The sequence below is a fragment of the Meles meles genome, chromosome 15, assembly GCF_922984935.1.
Source record: "Meles meles chromosome 15, mMelMel3.1 paternal haplotype, whole genome shotgun sequence".
NCBI lineage: Eukaryota > Metazoa > Chordata > Mammalia > Carnivora > Mustelidae > Meles > Meles meles.
Window position 1 is genome coordinate 84,493,631 of NC_060080.1, and position 18,272 is coordinate 84,511,902.

Sequence of the window (18,272 nt, forward strand, 5' to 3'; positions counted from 1 at the left end):
TGAGTATAGCGCTCCTAGCTTTCAGAAACAGTTCCCATTATTTTTCTTGCTTATGTTCCAAGTTATGCAAGATGGGAATGAATGCCTTACATTCTGAGAATTTTCAGATTACAGCAGATGTATAAAATAACTTGGAAAAAAAGTCTGTTCCTCTAATTTAAGGGGAAAACTGGGAACTAGGTTACTACCAGCTTAAGACCGAGACTATTACCAGGTCAGGCAGGGGATGGGGTTAAGATGACTATTGCTTGTTTTCTACAAACTTTTACTCTTTTCAGAGCTCTTACGAATTGATTCATACATCTTCTGGTGTGAGCATGTGTCTGCGTGTGTGTGTGTGTGTGTGTGTGTGTGTGTGTGTGTGTGTTATGTAGAAATCAGTCCTTGGGATTTTCTACTTTGCCATTTTGCTCATATCATTGCTATATTTTTTAAAACCTAAGAAATTTTTTACAGATAAAATATCTCTTTGAATATTTTTTTCTGCCCCATTTTAATTCCCTTCTATTTGGACTCTAACTGCACATATACTGGGAACTTTGGGTAAGTTCCACGTGTCTCTCCTGTTCTTTTCTATTCTTGGTTTTCTCTGTGTTATACCGTGGACATTTTCTATTGACCAGTTCAATAACCTTATTCTGTCCAATCCGTTCTTAAACCTATCCATAAGGTTCTTAATTTCACATACATTTTTTTTTTCAGTTATAAGCTATGGCTTTTGCTTTTATATAATGTCTAATTCTGTGGTAAAAATACTCATTCATTTTGTGTCTTTCTTCCTCTTTTTTTTCTTCAGCATATTAATCACAATTATTACAAGGTCTGCTAAGGTTATTTTCTGGATTATCTGTCAGACTTGTTTTTTTAGAGTTTTATTATCTTGTTTGTTTATTTCTTGTTGGTTTTAGCCATACTGTATTACCTCTTTGCATGTCTTGTAATTTTTAACTGCATGCAATATATTTCAGACAAAAGAACCTTTGAGGGTCCAGATGGTGTCTTCCATCACTTGTCCATCTCTCCCATTAGGCAAAAACAGTAAGTGGTTGGTAACCTCCATCTAATCACTAAGTTTCAGTTTAGGTAAGATTTTGTTTCCCTCTTTCATTCCTCCTTTTCAGATAGGGCACTCAATAGCTTCTAACTGAAAGATTCATAAGTCTTCCAACAACATAGCCTTAAAGTGGATATTCTAGAATTAAAAAGTACAATGTCTAAAATTAAAACACAGAAGGTGATTTTAAGAGACCCAGTTTTGTCTTCTGAAGATTTTCATCTCAGTCTTTAGTCTATCAGCCAACAGCTTCGACATTCAACAAGTGGAATTTCATCTGATTTTAGACTAGATATAGAGAGAGCTAGAAAGAGCATCACTTCCATCCTTAAAATAAGAAAAAAGGTATAAAGTTGAAAGTTGACTAATTTCTACGAGACCATGAAAGAACCGAAGTCACAGCTACAGAGACAGGTACCTGCAGGAAGAACAGCCCCAGAGCATTTGCTTCCCTGAGACAGAAGTGGCCAAATGTCATAGAAACAAGTAGAAATATAAACAAGAATATTTTTTAACAAGCTGTTGAAGCATGGACTTTACTGAGAGTGTGAAGCCCCTGAGGACCACTACTATAAACGAGGGATTTCACCCTTTTGCAGGTTTTTCCTCTAGGAAACCCACCTAACAACCGCAGGGAAGATGGGGAGAATGCTAAGAAAGTTAATGGCTGAAGGAGAAGCAACCTTGGCCAACGCTCCACACAGATCCATCCCCCCTTATTTTCCCTAAAACGCAATGGTCTTAGCCTACAGAAGAAAGATCAATTAAATCATAGTCTGGGTCCTGGGAAAAGGAAATGGAGACCTCCAGTGAAAATCTAATTTCCCCCATATCTTTCCAAGTGGATAAGAGCCCCAACCTTCAGAGGGCACAGTGGCAAATCCACAGGCTGGGGGTGCATAATGGAAACCCCTTCAATGTAAAGGAGGGAAAAATTAAGCTCTATTTCTGGAAAAAGGGTAGGAACAATAATGACATCCATATTCTTATGACCAAGGTTCCAACTCTTAAAAAAGAAAAGAAGGACCCTTAAAAAAATGTGATTGCCTGAAGCCGAGGTTTAATTAGAAAATCAGAGAATTTCACCATCACCCAAATTTCATCCCCAGCAGCACGTTAACTATCCCAGAGTAAAAATATCAATGGGTATAGCAGAAAGCACCATAGTATTGGTCTTTTGGGAAGTGAAAATTAAAAACACGATGAGATACCACAATCAGCACTGCTAAAACAAAAACAATAAATGTTTTACATGAAGCTTTATAATTGCCGTTCACAGTTGACAAAGAATGTAAACAGCCAAGATGTCCTTGAACAGATGAAAGGATAAACACGCTGTACACCTGTGCACTGGGCTGCTACTCAGAAAAAAGACAGGGTGAGCTGCCGAGTCACAAAACAGCACAGCCGAATTCTACATGCATTTTGTTAAGTGTTCAAATCTTTTCCGATTTTTCTGTCCCCCAGCAGACGCTCTCTGGTAAAAGCCCAGAATATGTTCGAAGAAAACACTGCTGTACTCCTCAGTATCAAATCATGACTCTCTCCATAACTTCCTCAGGTCTCCTTTATCTCCTGGTCCTCCTCACCTTAATTAGGCCAGGGGACGTGGAGGAATGCCTGCTTCCTAAGGATTGTGAGGTTAGTGGACCTTTTACTGCCTTTCAGGAGATTTTGGAATATGCCTTTTACTTTCTGGTGTAGAAACCATCAAATGCTTTCTGGGGTCCCCTATACTCTCCAATTTTATGATTCCAGCTCATGTGACTACTAAAATTTCTGTTAGTTTTATTTTCTTTCTGCATCCCAGCCTTTGCTGACAACAGGGGAAATAACAACTGCTTGTTAGTAGTTCTTTCCCAAAGTTTGCTGTCCTTGAAATTTTAACTCATTCAGTACTGCTGTTTCTATCTGTATCTCATGCCTTCAAACATGTAACTTTTTGTGGTTTATTCTACTTTTCCTAGTTGTGATTAGTGAAGGTCTGCCATGAGTAACTCTCTCACCCAGGAACATACATTTCTATCCTACTTATTTTCAAGAAAAGCTAAATTTTAAATCAAAACACAATCTGTATTTTGATTACAAAATTAAGTTTCCACATTTTTCCAGAGATTTGTAGCTATGATTTCTGTTTACAGATTTATAATATTAGAGAGAGAGAAAGTGTGTGCACAAGCAGGAGGAGGGGCAGAGGGAGAGGGAGAGACAGAATCATTAATCAGACTCCATGCTGAGCACAGAGGCCCAAGCAGAGCTCCAGCCCAGGACAATGAGACTATGACCTGAGCCAAAATCAAGAGTCAGATGCTCCATCAACTGAGCCACCCAGATGTCCCTGTAGCTATGAATTTTTTTAATAACTAAGGAAAATCTCCCTCATTCTCAAATATTTCTGAGGTTATGCTTCATTTTGACTGTTCCTTATTAAAATGGGTCTCTTATGCCTTGGACTCCTATGTTTCTCTCACATTTCAGAGCTTCTATCCTGGGAACAGGCAGGAGGAGAGTTTGAGGGGGTCATAGCCAACTCTTTCTGATCGTGGTTTCAAAGCCACTGCTCCACCACACCCTTGGGATCTTTTCAGCCTGAACTTCTGGTTTTATAAGTAAATTATTATTACATCCCTACGACTTGTGAACCACAAAAGCATAGATGCTTTCATTTTCTTAGAAATACATAGAAATTTTAAAATGTGAAAAGAACTCCCAAATTTATTGAGTTTCCTGTTTGTATTATTTTACTAGAATAAATTCAATGCACCATAGGTAACGGCTTAGAAAAGTTACGTATTCAGGGTAGCAAGTTACATACATGTTCATGGCTATACATGAAAAAGCAGATTGCACAAAATTCACACTGAAATGTAAAGAGAATAATTTTTTAAAAATTAATAATAATATTTTTGAAAAGTTGGTTATTCAGCATTATAGTGCCTTAAAATCATCAATCCATTCATTTATACAATTATTTATTGGATGCTTTTTTTCAGAACCTCACTTGATACCGTACTGTTTAGAGGACACAATTAATGGAGATTATAGTTGGTGGAAAAAGGGATTAGCAGCCATTTATTAAGGAATTTTGAAAATAGCATAGGGAGTTGTCTGAACTAGTTAAAGAATCCAAAATTGGGGAGAAGCAGGGTGACTCAGTTGGTTGTGTCTGACCCTTGATCTCAGCTCAGGTCTTGACCTCAAGGTGGTGAGTTCGAACCCCATCTTGGGCTCCACTGGGTGTGGAGTCTGGTTAAAAAGAAAAAAAAAGAATTAAAAATTGGACTATCTGAGCCAGGGAAAAAAGAGGATATTAAAAATGTAATATGAGCGGCTCACATCTCGAATTATTTCTGTTAAAGTCTAGCAAAAATAAGCCAAAAACAGTTTATCTACTTAATGTATCATAGAAATTGATTAACAAACAACTGCTCGGTGAAAAGCAAATATAAATAACGAGAAGGGGATCAATAATGCCAATATGTTCTCTATACTCACATATTTTTCTTGCTGTGAAGTACAGAAAAAATTTCTTTGATTTACTGTAAGAAAGATGATAAAACCTTGAGCAAAGGGGTAAACGACGTCTCTCGTGCTCGTCACTTGAACCTGCAGCAGGTGTCAGGCCACCTGTGCACTGGGGACATCCCGCTGGAAGGAACGCGCCAGCTGCAGGTGCGAGGGAGCCAGTGGAGTTTCTGCTGCAGCAAGCATGCAGGAGATGGGCTGTGTCTCCACAGAGCCTCGATATGGACTAGTTCCCTTACCCTCTTTGCTCTCATGTGACACCAGCACCCCTGCCATCGCTGTTCCTGGACCAGAACCTCCTGCGGGCCTGGCCCCTGCATGGGGCGAGTAACAGGGCGGTCCCACCTCCAGTAGTCTCTCTCCACCAACAAGTAAGGCATACTCAAGTCAGGACACGAATGTGGACTCGGGAAAACCTACCAAGTGGGATCTGGAATCCGTAGAGGGGGTCCAAGTTTCAGTCCTGCAAGTACCCGACGCTGGTACCTTGGCCACGGTGGAGTCTGGGACCTGTAAACTCTTATATGGCAAACAGTGAAATGTGCGCCCCATTCAGTCACAGGTGGGGACCTGGTCCCATCTGTCTGATTCGGCTTTTTGCTAAAAGATCAAGAACTCTGAAGTAACATGGAGTTTCCTCATCTATAATTTTTAAAACTTTGTTTTTGATTTTAAAAATTCTTCATGGTTATAGGAAAATATTTGGGAAATACAAAATGATTTAGGCAGAAACATATGCCCTTCAAAACCCCAACTCCAGTAAATGAGGAGTTAAAGTCTTAGCACTTTTCCTTCCAAAGTGCTTCAGTTTCATTTCTTTACCATGTTAGCACAGCTTTCTATATTGGACATACTTGTAATTAACACCACCAAAGTCTGAATGCGACAGCATTGAGAAGTGGGCATGGGGATTCAACTTCATTCAGGCAAGCCTCTGTGCTAGCTGAAGGAATTAAGGGAGTGCCCAGGGGACCATCTGCCCCCGTCCCCACTTGCCTGAGCATCTGGGTCAGGGACAGGCGCTTGGAGCACAGTGAGGACACCTAGCTTTGTCCACAGTGAGCAGGAAAGGGTGTGGCGACCCCTCACACCTGCATTCTGGGGTCTCACGCTCTGGGTTTTCCTGGGGAGGACGCTTTCTGCCACCCACCTGGAGTTGCTCATACCTCTGCCTCAGCTGCCTATTGAAGGGAACCCCACCACGTGGGCCACAGCACATGTTTCTAATTAGATTTCCAGACTGCTCCACAAATGTTGAGTCAAAAAGCATAGTCTTAAAATTCCTCTTCATAAAAATTGAGGTCGTGACCACTGGTGGTTCTGACCTGTGCCATGCAGAGTCCTTTCCTTTCCTATCTGCTTCCTCACCTCCACCACTGTTCCTGCCACTGACAGGGCTTCTCTCCCCCCGGATACAGCTCCCTGTCCCAGGGATGGCTCCCTCCTCCTGGAGGACCCGCTCTCCATCATCAACTAACATCCAAGGACACTCAGTGTGGTGTGTCTCAGATGTCTTAGAGGACACATTCAATTTAATATCTTTATCTTAGAAGAAAACATAAAAATATGTCTTCATGATTGGGGCAGGCAATGACTTCTTAGATATGACACACAAAAGAAGTAAAAAAATGGGTAAATTGGGCTTCATCAAAATTAAAAACCTTTGTGCTGCTATCAAATAATTAGTACTATTAAATAAAGTACAGACAAGCCACAGAATGGGAGAAAATATTTACAAAGCATATATCTGATAAGAGACTTCTCACCAGAATATGTAAAGATCTCATACAAGTCAATAATAAGATAACTAAACCAATGGGAACTGGGCAAAGGATGTGTATAGACCTCTCTCCAAGGAAAACATACAAATGGTAACTGGCACACACACACACACAAATGTGCAAAATCATTAGTCATTAGGGAAAGGCAAACCAAAACAATAATGAGATACCAGTGGAGACACACTAGGTCAGCTAAAATAAAGACAGAAGCAGGTGTTGGTGAGGGTATGAAGAGATGAGATCACTCATACGTTGCAGCAGGAATATAACATGATGCATCTGCTTCAGAAAACAGTTTGTTCCTCAGGATGTTAAACATAGATTTATCACAGGATCCACCAGCCCCACTGGTAAACAAGAGGAGTCCCAAGAGGAGTGAGAACAGAGGTCTGCATGTGAATGTTCACATCAGCATTGTCTATAAGGGCCCCAAAGTGGAAACCACCCAGTGTCTGTCAATTGTTGAAGGAATAAAGAAAATACGGTATACCGTGCAATGAAATATTCGGTGTAAGAAGTACTGATGTATTCTTTTTTTAAATTACATTTTATTTATTTTTTCAGCGTAACAGTATTCACTGTTTTTGCACAACACCCAGTGCTCCATGCAAAACGTGCCCTCCCCATTACCCACCACCTGTTCTCCCAACCTCCCACCCCTGACCCTTCAAAACCCTCAGGTTGTTTTTCAGTGTCCATAGTCTCTTATGGTTCGCCTCCCCTTTCAAATTTTTTTTAAATTAACATGTAATATATTTTTCCCCAGGGGTACAGGTCTGTGAATCGCCAGGATTACACAATTCACAGCACTCACGATAGCACATACCCTCCCCAATGTCCATAGCCCCCACCCCCTCTCCCAATCCCACCTCCCCCCAGCAACCCCCAGTTTGTTTTGTGAGATTAAGAGTCATTTATGGTTTGTCTCCCTCCCAATCCCATCTTGTTTCATTTATTCTTCTCCTACCCCCCTAACCCCCCATGTTGCTTCTCCATGTCCTCAAATCAGGGAGATCATATGATAGTTGTCTTTCTCCGATTGACTTATTTCACTAAGCATGATACGCTCTAGTTCCATCCACGACCTCGCAAATGGCAAGATTTCATTTCTTTGGATGGCTGCATAGTATTCCATTGTGTCCGGAATTGTGATGCCACCAATTTTGGCTTTGTTCTTCAATATTCCTTTGGCTATTCGAGGTCTTTTCTGGTTCCCTATAAATTTTAGGATTATTTGTTCCATTTCTTTGAAAAAAATGGATGGTATTTTGATCGGGATTGCATTAAATGTGTAGATTGCTTTAGGTAGCATGGACATTTTCACAATATTTATTCTTCCAATCCAGGAGCATGGAACATTTTTCCATTTCTTTGTGTCTTCCTCAATTTCTTTCATGAGTACTTTATAATTTTCTGTGTATAGATTCTTAGCCACTTTGGTTAGGTTTATTCCTAGGTATCTTATAATTTTGGGTACAATTGTAAATGGGATTGACTACTTAATTTCTCTTTCTTCTGTCTTGTCGGTGTACAGAAATGCAACTGATTTCTGTGCATTGATTTTATATCCTGACACTTTACTGAATTCCTGTACAAGTTCTAGCAGTTTTGGAGTGGAGTCTTTTGGGTTTTCCACATATAGTATCATATCATCTGTGAAGAGTGATAGTTTGACTTCTTCTTTACCAATTTGGATGCCTTTAATTTCTTTTTGTTGTCTGATTGCTAAGGCTAGGACTTCTAGTACTATGTTGAATAGCAGTGGTGATAATGGATATCCCTGCCGTGTTCCTGACCTTAGCATAAAAGCTTTCAGTTTTTCTCCATTGAGAATGATATTTGTGGTGGGTTTTTCATAGATGGCTTTGATAATATTGAGGTATGTGCCCTCTATCCCCACACTTTGAAGAGTTTTGATCAGGAAGGGATGCTTTACTTTGTCAAATGCTTTTTCAGCATCTATGGTGAGTATCATATGGTTCTTGTTCTTTCTTTTATTAATGTGTTCTATCACATTGATTGATTTGCGGATGTTGAACCAAACCTGCAGCCCTGGAATAAATCCCACTTGATCGTGGTGAATAATCCTTTTAATGTACTGTTGAATCCTATTGGCTAGTATTTTGGCGAGAATTTTTGCGTCTGTGTTCATCAAGGATATTGGTCTGTAGTTCTCTTTTTGGGTGGGATCCTTGTCTGGTTTTGAGATCAAGGTGATGCTGGCCTCCTAAAATTAGTTTGGAAGTTTCCCTTCCATTTCTATTTTTTGGAACAGTTTCAGGAGAATAGGAATGAGTTCTTCTTTAAATGTTTGGTAGAATTCCGCTGGGAAGCCGTCTGGCCCTGGGCTTTTGTTTGTTTGGAGATTTTTGATGACTGTTTCAATCTCCTTACTGGTTATGGGCCTGTTCAGGTTTTCTATTTCTTCCTGGTTCAGTTGTGGTAGTTTATATGTCTCTAGGAATGCATCCATTTCTTCCAGATTGTCCAATTTGTTGGCGTAGAGTTGCTCATAGTATGTTCTTATAATTGTCTGTATTTCTTTGGTGTTAGTTGTGATCTCTCCTCTTTCCTTCATGATTTTATTGATTTGGGTCCTTTCTCTTTTCTTTTTGATGAGTCTGGCCAGGGGGTTATCAATCTTATTGATTCTTTCAAAGAACCAGCTCCTAGTTTCATTGACTTTTTCTATTGTTTTTTTTGGTTTCTATTTCATTGATTTCTGCTCTGATCTTTATGATTTCTCTTCTCCTGCTGGGTTTAGGGTTTCTTTCTTATTCTTTCTCCAGCTCCTTTACGTGTAGGGTTAGGTTGTGTACTTGAGACCTTTCTTGTTTCTTGAGAAAGGCTTGTACCGCTATATATTTTCCTCTCAGGACTGCCTTGGCTGTGTCCCACAAATTTTGAACCGTTTTGTTTTCATTATCATTTGTTCCCATGAATTTTTTCAATTCTTCTTTAATTTCCTGGTTGACCCATTCATTCTTTAGAAGGATGCTGTTTAGTCTCCATGTATTTGGGTTCTTTTCAGGTTTCCTCTTGGATTGAGTTCTAGCTTAAGAGCATTGTGGTCTGAAAATATGCAGGGAATGATCCTAAACTTTTGATACCGGTTGAGACCTGATTTGTGACCCAGGATGTGATCTATTCTGGAGAAGGTTCCATGTGCACTAGAGAAGAATGTGTATTCTGTTGCTTTGGGATGAAATGTTCTGAAGATATCTGTGATGTCCATCTGGTCCAGTGTGTCATTTAAGACCTTTATTTCCTTGTTGATCTTTTGCTTGGATGATCTGTCCATTTCAGTGAGGGGAGTGTTCAAGTCCCCTACTATTATTGTATTATTATTGATGTGTTTCTTTGATTTTGTTATTAATTGGTTGATATAGTTGGCTGCTCCCACGTTAGGGGCATAGATATTTAAAATTGTTAGATCTTCTTGTTGGACAGACCCTTTGAGTAGGATATAGTGTCCTTCCTCATCTCTTATTATAGTCTTTGGCTTAAAATCTAATTGATCTGATATAAGGATTGCCACCCCAGCTTTCTTCTGATGCCCATTAGCATGGTAAATTGTTTTCCACCCCCTCACTTTCAATCTGGAGGTGTCTTCGCGTCTAAAATGAGTTTCCTGTAGGCACCATACTGATGGGTTTTGTTTTTTTATCCATTCTGATACCCTGTGTCTTTTGATTGGGGCATTTAGCCCATTAACATTCAGGGTAACTATTGAGAGATATGAATTTAGTGCCATTAGTAGCCTGTAAGGTGACTGTTACTGTATATTGTCTCTGTACCTTTCTGATCTACTACTTTTAGGCTCTCTCTTTGCTTAGAGGACCCCTTTCAAGATTTCCTGGAGACCTGGTTTGGTGTTTGCAAATTCTTTCAGTTTTTGTTTGTCCTGGAAGCTTTTGATCTCTCCTTCTATTTTCAATGATAGCCTAGCTGGATAGAGTATTCTTGGCTGCATGTTTTTCTCGTTGAGTGCTCTGAATATATCATGCCAGCTCTTTCTGGCCTGCCAGGTCTCTGTGGATAAGTCTGCCGCCAATCTAATATTTTTACCATTGTATGTTACAGACTTCTTTTCTCGGGCTGCTTTCAGGATTTTCTCTTTGTCATTAAGACTTGTCAATTTTACTATTAGGTGACGGGGTGTGGACCTATTCTTGTTGACTTTGAGGGGGGTTCTCTGCATCTCCTGGATTTTGATGCTTGTTCCCTTTGCCATATTAGGGAAATTCTCTCCAATGATTCTCTCCAATAGACCTTCTGCTCCCCTCTCTGTTTCTTCTTCTTCTGGAATCCCAATTATTCTAATGTTGTTTCGTCTTATGGTGTCACTTATCTCTCGAATTCTCCCCTCATTGTCCAGTAGCTGTTGGTCCCTCTTTTGCTCGGCTTCTTTATTCTCTGTCATTTGGTCTTTTATATCACTAATTCTTTCTTCTGCCTCATTGATCCTAGCAGTGAGAGCCTCCATTTTTTATTGCACCTCATTAATAGCTTTTTTTATTTCAATTGGTTAGATTTTAGTTCTTTAATTTCTCCAGAAAGGGCTTTAATATCTCCAGAGAGGGTTTCTCTCATATCTTCCATGCCTTTTTCGAGCCCGGCTAGAATGTTCAGAATCGTCATTCTGAACTCTTGATCTGACATATTACCCATGTCTCTGTTGATTAGGTCCCTTGCCTTCGGTACTGTCTCTTGTTCTTTTGTTTGTGGTGATTTTTTTCCGCCTTGTCATTTTGTCCAGATAAGAGAATATGAAGGAGCAAATAAACTACTAAAAGGGTGGCAATGTCCCCGGAAAAATGCGCTGTAACCAAATCAGAAGAGACCCCAAATTGTGGGGGGGAGAAAGGGGATAAAAACAGCTTCTGAAAAAAAAAGAAAAAAAAAAAGGAAAGAAAAAAATTTAAAAAATAAAACAAATAAAAAATATAAAAAAGAAAGAAAAAAATATATATTTAGATGAACTAGTCAAAAAATGTTAAAAAAGAAAAGGGTAAAAGTTTAAAAAAAATTTAGCAGAAGAAGAAAAAAGAAAAAAGAAAAAAAAATTGAAAAAAGAAAAAAAAATTGAAGTAGCCGCAAGACTAAAGAATCATGGGGAGAAAGCCATGAGTTCTGTGCTTTGCTTTCTCCTCCTCTGGAATTGCTCTGCTGTCTTAGGAATTGAATCTGCTTTCTCCTTGATAGATGAACTTCGTCCTGGCTGGATATTTTGTTGATCTTCTGGGGGAGGGGCCTGTTGTAGTGACTCTCAAGCGTCTTTGCCCGAGGCGGGATTGCACCGCCCTTACCGGCGGCCGGACTAAGTAATCGGCTCGGGTTCGCTTTTGGGAGCTTCTGTTCCCTGAACGCTTTCCGTAGAGTTCTGGAGGACGGGAATGAAAATGGCGGCCTCCCAGTCTCCAGCCCGGAGGAGCCGAGAGCCTGGGGCCCCACTCCTCAGTGCGCCCCCAGAGGACAGCACCCAATTACTCCCGTATCCCCAGCCTCTAGCCGCGCTCCGAGCTCACCCAGCCCGCGACCGGTTCAAGGTAACCCCGAGCTGAGAGTTTAATTCCTTGGCTCTGTCTCTCCAGCCGGCTTCTCTGTTCTAATACCTGCGAGCTCTCCGACACTCCGACACCCCCGATCCTTCTGTGACCCTGCGGGGCCTGGGGCCACGCTGGCCCCGTGTGGGCTTCACCCCGGTTTAGCCCCTGGAGCAATGTCCCTCAGTGGAACAGACTTTTAAAAGTCCTGATTTTGTGCTCCGTTCCTCCGCCGCTTGCCGGGAGCCGGCCCCTCCCCCCACGGTCTATCTTCCCGTCCTTTTAGATTCACTTCTCCGCCAGTCCTACCTTTCAGAATGTGGTTGATTTTCTGTTTCTAGAGTTGCTGTTCTTCTTCTTTCGCTCTCCCGTTGGATTTGTAGGTGTTTGCAATGTTTAGATAAGCTATCGAGCTGATCTCCTGCTACCTGATGTAGTCTCAGGCTGCTACTTCTCCACCATCTTGACTCCTCCCCCCGTCATTTGGTCTTCTATATCACTAATTCTTTCTTCTGCCTCATTTATCCTAGCAGTGAGAGCCTCCATTTTTGATTGCACCTCATTAATCGCTTGTTTGATTTCAACTTGTTTAGATTTTATTTCTTCAATTCCTCCAGAAAAGGCTTTAATATCTCCAGAGAGGGTTTCTCTAATATCTTCCATGCCTTTCTCGAGCACGGTTGAATGTTCAGAATCATTATTCTGAACTCTTGACCTGACATATTACCAATGTCTGTGTTGATTAGGTGTCTAGCCTTCGGTACTGTCTCTTGTTCTTTTGTTTGTGATTTTTTCTGCCTTGTCATTTTGTCCAGATAAGAGGACATGTAGGAGCAAATAAAATACTAAAAGGGTGGCAAAGACCCCAGAAAAATGCGCTGTAACCAAATCAGAAGTGACCCCAAATTGTGAGGGGGGGAGAAAGGGGATAAAAACAGGTTCTGAAAAAAAAAAAGAAAAAAATTTAAAAAATAAAAGAAATAAAGAAAAAAATATAAAAAAGAAAGAAAAAATATATATATTTAGATAGTCAAAAAACGTTAAAAAAGAAAAGGATAAAAGTTTTAAAAAATTTAGCAGAAGAAGAAAAAAGAAAAAAGAAAAAAAATTGAAAAAAGAAAAAAAAATTGAAGTAGCTGCAAGACTAAAGAATCATGGGGAGAAAGCCATGAGTTCCGTGCTTTGCTTTCTCTTCCTCTGGAATTGCTCTGCTGTCTTAGGAATTGAACCTACTTTCCTTGATAGATGAACTTCGTCCTGCCTGGCTATTTTGTTGATCTTCTTGGGGAGGGGCCTGTTGTAGTGACTCTCAAGTGTCTTTGCCCGAGGCGGGATTGCACCGCCCTTACTGGCGGCCGGACTAAGTAATCGGCTCGGGTTCGCTTTTGGGAGCTTCTGTTCCCTGAACGCTTTCCGTAGAGTTCTGGAGGACGGGAATGAAAATGGCGGCCTCCTAGTCTCTGGCCCGGAGGAGCCAAGACCATTGGGCCCCACTCCTCAGTGCGCCCCCAGAGGACAGCACCCAATCACTCCCGTATACCCAGCCTCTAGCCATGATCCGAGCTCACCCAGCCCGCGACCAGTTCAAGGTAACCCCGAGCTGAGAGTTCAGTCCTCGGCTCTGTCTCTGCAGCCGGCTTCTCCATTCTAATACCTGCGAGCTCTTCGACACTCCAACACCCCCGATCCTTCTGTGACCCTGCGGGACCTGGGGCCACGCTGACCCCGCGTGGGCTTCACCCTGGTTTAGCCTCTGGAGCAATGTCCCTCAGTGGAACAGACTTTTACAAGTCCTGATTTTGTGCTCCGTTGCTCCGCCGCTTGCCGGGAGCCGGCCCCTCCCCCCGCGGTCTATCTTCCCGTCGTTTTAGATTCACTTCTCCGCCAGTCCTACCTTTCAGAAAGTGGTTGATTTTCTGTTTCTAGAGTTGCTGTTCTTCTTCTCTTCGATCTCCCATTGGATTTGTAGGTGTTTGCAATGTTTAGATAAGCTATCGAGCTGATCTCCTGCTACCTGATGTAGTCTCAGCCTGCTACTTCTCCGCCATCTTGACTCCTCCCAGGACTTCTATTTTAATTGCTGTAATGATAAATAAACACATACAGATTGAACAGTTCTAAAATTCCCAGAAATTTGGGAAATTTAACTTTTAATACTTTCATATGCTTTAAAAATATTCTTATACAACGTGACTCAAGGATTTTCAAAATTAAAGTTTCCATAATTTGGGTAGGTCTTTAGCAATCAGGACTGGTTTGATATTGTTGGTTGAAACAGTGGCATTTCTAGCATCATACATGTCTATTCTATTTGGGTATATTCTTCCCAAACTTACAAAGGTTTTCTGATTAAATAAACCCGCCTGTGGCAACAGCTGTTTCAGACTATCAAAAATGCGAATTTTTCCTTAACCAAATTGAACCTTCTGACCAAAATTTATTGGATATTTTAACAGTATTATTTCAACAGTGCTTATGATTTGTAGTATAAAAATAGTTTCCAAGCTCTTTACATAACTTAAAACCTTAAACTTATGCTAACCTGAGTTAATAGTTTTCTTCAGACACCCAGGTCACTTATAAAGAAGAGAAAATACTGAAACTTAATTACTAAGCACAATTCTAATTCTATATGCTTTTTGTCTCTAATTTTTACATGGTACAGATGGGAATAAGATTTCAGAATTGCATTCAGTCCAGATTCTTTCTCCTGGAGAGAACACTTCTGTTCTATAGAAAGCTCTGGACATATTTCCAAATAATTCCTATGCCGCAAATACTTCCTCCCCTCATTCACTCCCCTCCAAAGCCACAAGGGCACCTTTCTCCATCCTCACCATGAGAACCTACGGGGGTCTTGATGGAGAAGGCCCCAAAATGGTGGCCCCAAGGATTTTCCCAATGAGTCACACCCAGCCTCCAGCCATTTGTGAAAAGTATCATGTAAGTCTCCCCATGTGTCTGTGGCTTCAATGTGCTTGCTACGGGCCTCAGGAGGCAGTCACAGGCTCAGCTCCTGTCTCTCTGGATATGCCTGCCTCTCTAAATTTCAGGGTGGCAACTAGTCTTGAAGCCTTAGTTCTCTGAGGAGCCCAAGAAAAGCTACTGATTTCCAGTTTTTCCTGATTTTTCTTACTGTAAGTCTAAAAGTGATGACTTCTGGAAGTTGCTTCCCTTATACAACCATGTTATGTTTGTAATACTGAGCAGTGAACACCAGTACCACTGTTAACTACAGATTTTATTCTGATTTCACCAGTGTCTTTGTCTCTCCCAGAATCCACATAAGAATAACACATAGAATTTAGTTATGTATCAGCTTAGTCATCCTCAATCTGTTATACTCCCACAGCCCTTTCTTCTTTTTCAAGACTTTTTCACATTTGAAGTTCTCTCATTTTGGATTTTTCTGATATTTTCTATTAATTAGGCTGGGGTTATGTTTAGGGGGAAGTATAGCACAAAGGTGAGTACCCTTTTTATGCATCATATCAGGATGTACATGACAGAAGCTTGACTAATCACTGGGGATGTTAGCTTGATCACAGGGTTTAGATGGCACCTACCAGATTTCTCTGCTGAAAAGTTACACTTTTCCCCCTCAAATATCTATCAGCTAGAAACCAATCACTAAATTCAGTGCACACTCAAGGGGAAGGGAATTAAACTCTACCTCTTGGTGGCGGGAATATCTGTATCTATGTCATGAATAATTTTTCTGTTATTTATTTTTTCATATGGACTCATGGACATTTATTTTATTCTTTGGAATTTGATCCAACATGTGCTTGTTTGTGTCATTGCTCAACTTGTTAAAATTTCCTGGTTTCATCTTTGTTTGAGCTTATAACTTCTTCAGTCTGTGTCTGCCCTGAATAATGCTGCGTTCTTACTTCTCCCAGTGAGTGCCTGTCACTCTCTAGTTTTCATGTTGCTTCTTATTCCTTTGACATCAGTTCTCTGCTGGGTTCACAGAAAGTAACTTATTTCCAACAATGCTCTTTCCAGCTCTCTATGTCTCTGAAGCCATTTATTAGACTGATATCTGTCAAAAACACTTTCCATTTACCCATAAAAATGTCTCCAAAAATCTCTGATAAATCATGATCCAAGAGCTCACATGAAAATAATGGATGTATAATTACAATATGAGTTCTGACTCACTGGTTCTGTGTGCTCTGAAATTTTCCAATCCAGGCTGGTGCCATTAGAGAAGATAAAAATAGATTACTTCTTCGTGTCACTTCAGTTCTCTCCCTTCACGTCACTCCCATCTGTCCCTCACCTACATAACCCATTATGCACACAAGGCCCATGACTTGGCTTGTTCTATATCCATACTATCAATCATGCTCTTTGGCCTTACACCACTAGACTCACTCCCGTCTTTGTCCTCAGGAAAGAATGCAGTAAATTATCAAAAAGAGAAGGTTTACATTAGTCTCATAAAGTGTAGTTAACAAGCAGGGAGGACATTCATACAACACCCCCATCAATCAGTGCCTGTGCTGAGACATAACACTAAATGTCAATGGTAATAATAATAATAATAATAATAATAATAATAATAATAGAATAAATAAAGGCTTTTAAATGGGTACACCTCCCAGGATCTTAGAAAGAAATGCAACATGAATTTAGGACTCAGAGAGTTTAAAGGTCAGAATAGGTCAGGAAAAGTAAAACTAATACCATTTCATAGATTTGAGCAATTACTTTAGGAAAACCATTACATAATACACCTGTTAGATGCTGAGGAAGTAGTATGGAAAGGGACTATCTTGTCTGATAAAACACTATCAAAATGTATTCTGGAAAGGGATTCAAGATGGCAGCAAAGGAAGATCCTGAACTGATCTCCCATAAACATAAAAACATCAAATCTATAGCTACATATGGATCATTCCCTCGTGAAAAAGACCTGAAATCTGGATGACAATCAATGGATAAAAGAATGTCATTGAGACAGGTAAGAGAGGCAGAGATGTGGTCTTCACAAAAAACTCAAGCCCCAGAGCCCAGCACACAATAGGGAAGGGTCTCAGCAGTCTGGCGCTTCCTCTGGAAAAGTGAGGAGTTGGTGCCTCATATCAGGCAGTCCAACCCTGGGGATCTGCACCAGAGAGATGAGTTACCAAGAGATTCCTGGCTTAGAAAAACAAGGGATATGAGGGATCCAAAGTACTATAGGAAACTGAGGTTCTCCTTCTAAAGAGCTCATGTTTGGTCTCACTCATCCTGGGATCCTGCTCAAAAGCACCCCTTTTTAAAGTGCCTAGGCTGTATGGCAAGAAAATTCATTTGTTCATCTGAAGGTATCTGCCCGAGGGGCAGGGGAGAGACAGGGGCCTCTCTGGAGACAAAGACTCTGGCAGACACCATTTGTGTGTTCTCCACCTTCCCTGCTAGCCGAGGTAGGCACACTGTGACATAGCACCATCCTGTTGCCTCACAAGAAGGGTGAGGGCTCGCAGTCGCAGCATGGTCCCACCGCCTTGCTGAGGCTAGAGAGAGTGGGTGGAAGCAGCAATTCTTCACTCCCACAAGGGCAGACTGGTGTGAACAGTCATGGCATTTACCTGCCCCCAACCTCGGGCCTGGAATAAGGCACTCTCTCGCAGCAGAGCTGAAAATGATGAGTGCATGCAATCAAGGCATTTTCCTGTTCTCATTCTGAAGCCAGAGGGCGTGCCTTGTCCCCTGCACATACTAGCTTCCCTGCTAAAGCCAGTAGGCATGTGAAAACCACACAGGGGATGCCCTTTATTTTTATGGCTCTGGTGGCCAAGGGGGCTGGCATTCCTGAGCTCCAGGGATCTATAACAAATGTAAAGACGCTTCTTGGCAGATCAGTACCCCCAGGACACTGCATAGACAGCAGGCCGAAACACAACCCCTATTCTTCTGTGAAAAAAAAATGTATTTTTATTTACCCAGGAGCGTCAACATGAGGGACAAGCTTCATGTCTCCCAGACATCTAGAGACTACAGAGGTGCTCCCAGGGAATGTAATCAGAGAGAAACCATCCATGCTCACTCCCTTTGCCTCAATACAGCTCTACCAAACATCCCAGAAAGGAGCTTATACACTTATCTGTCGCCCTGATTTTTGAAACTGTCACCAGGGACACACCCAGATGTCCCAATCTGGAGTCCAACTGGGATTGCAATTGTCACCCCACAAGACTATATATATTTGCACACTTTAAAAGCTTCTTCCTGAGGGGCACCTGGGTGGCTCAGTGGGTTAAAGGCTCTGCCTTCAGCTCAGGTCGTGGTCCTGGGGTCCTGGGATCAAGCCCCACATTGGGCCCTCTGCTCGGCAGCTCCCTCTCTCTCTCTCTGCCTGCCTATCTGCCTACTTGT

General features: G+C 41.3%; 1 pseudogene; it reads left to right on the forward strand.

The window, feature by feature from the left end:
• The first annotated feature begins 1,435 nt into the window (after positions 1 to 1,435).
• Positions 1,436 to 18,272, forward strand: part of LOC123925697 — a 33,231-nt pseudogene continuing 16,394 nt past the window's right edge.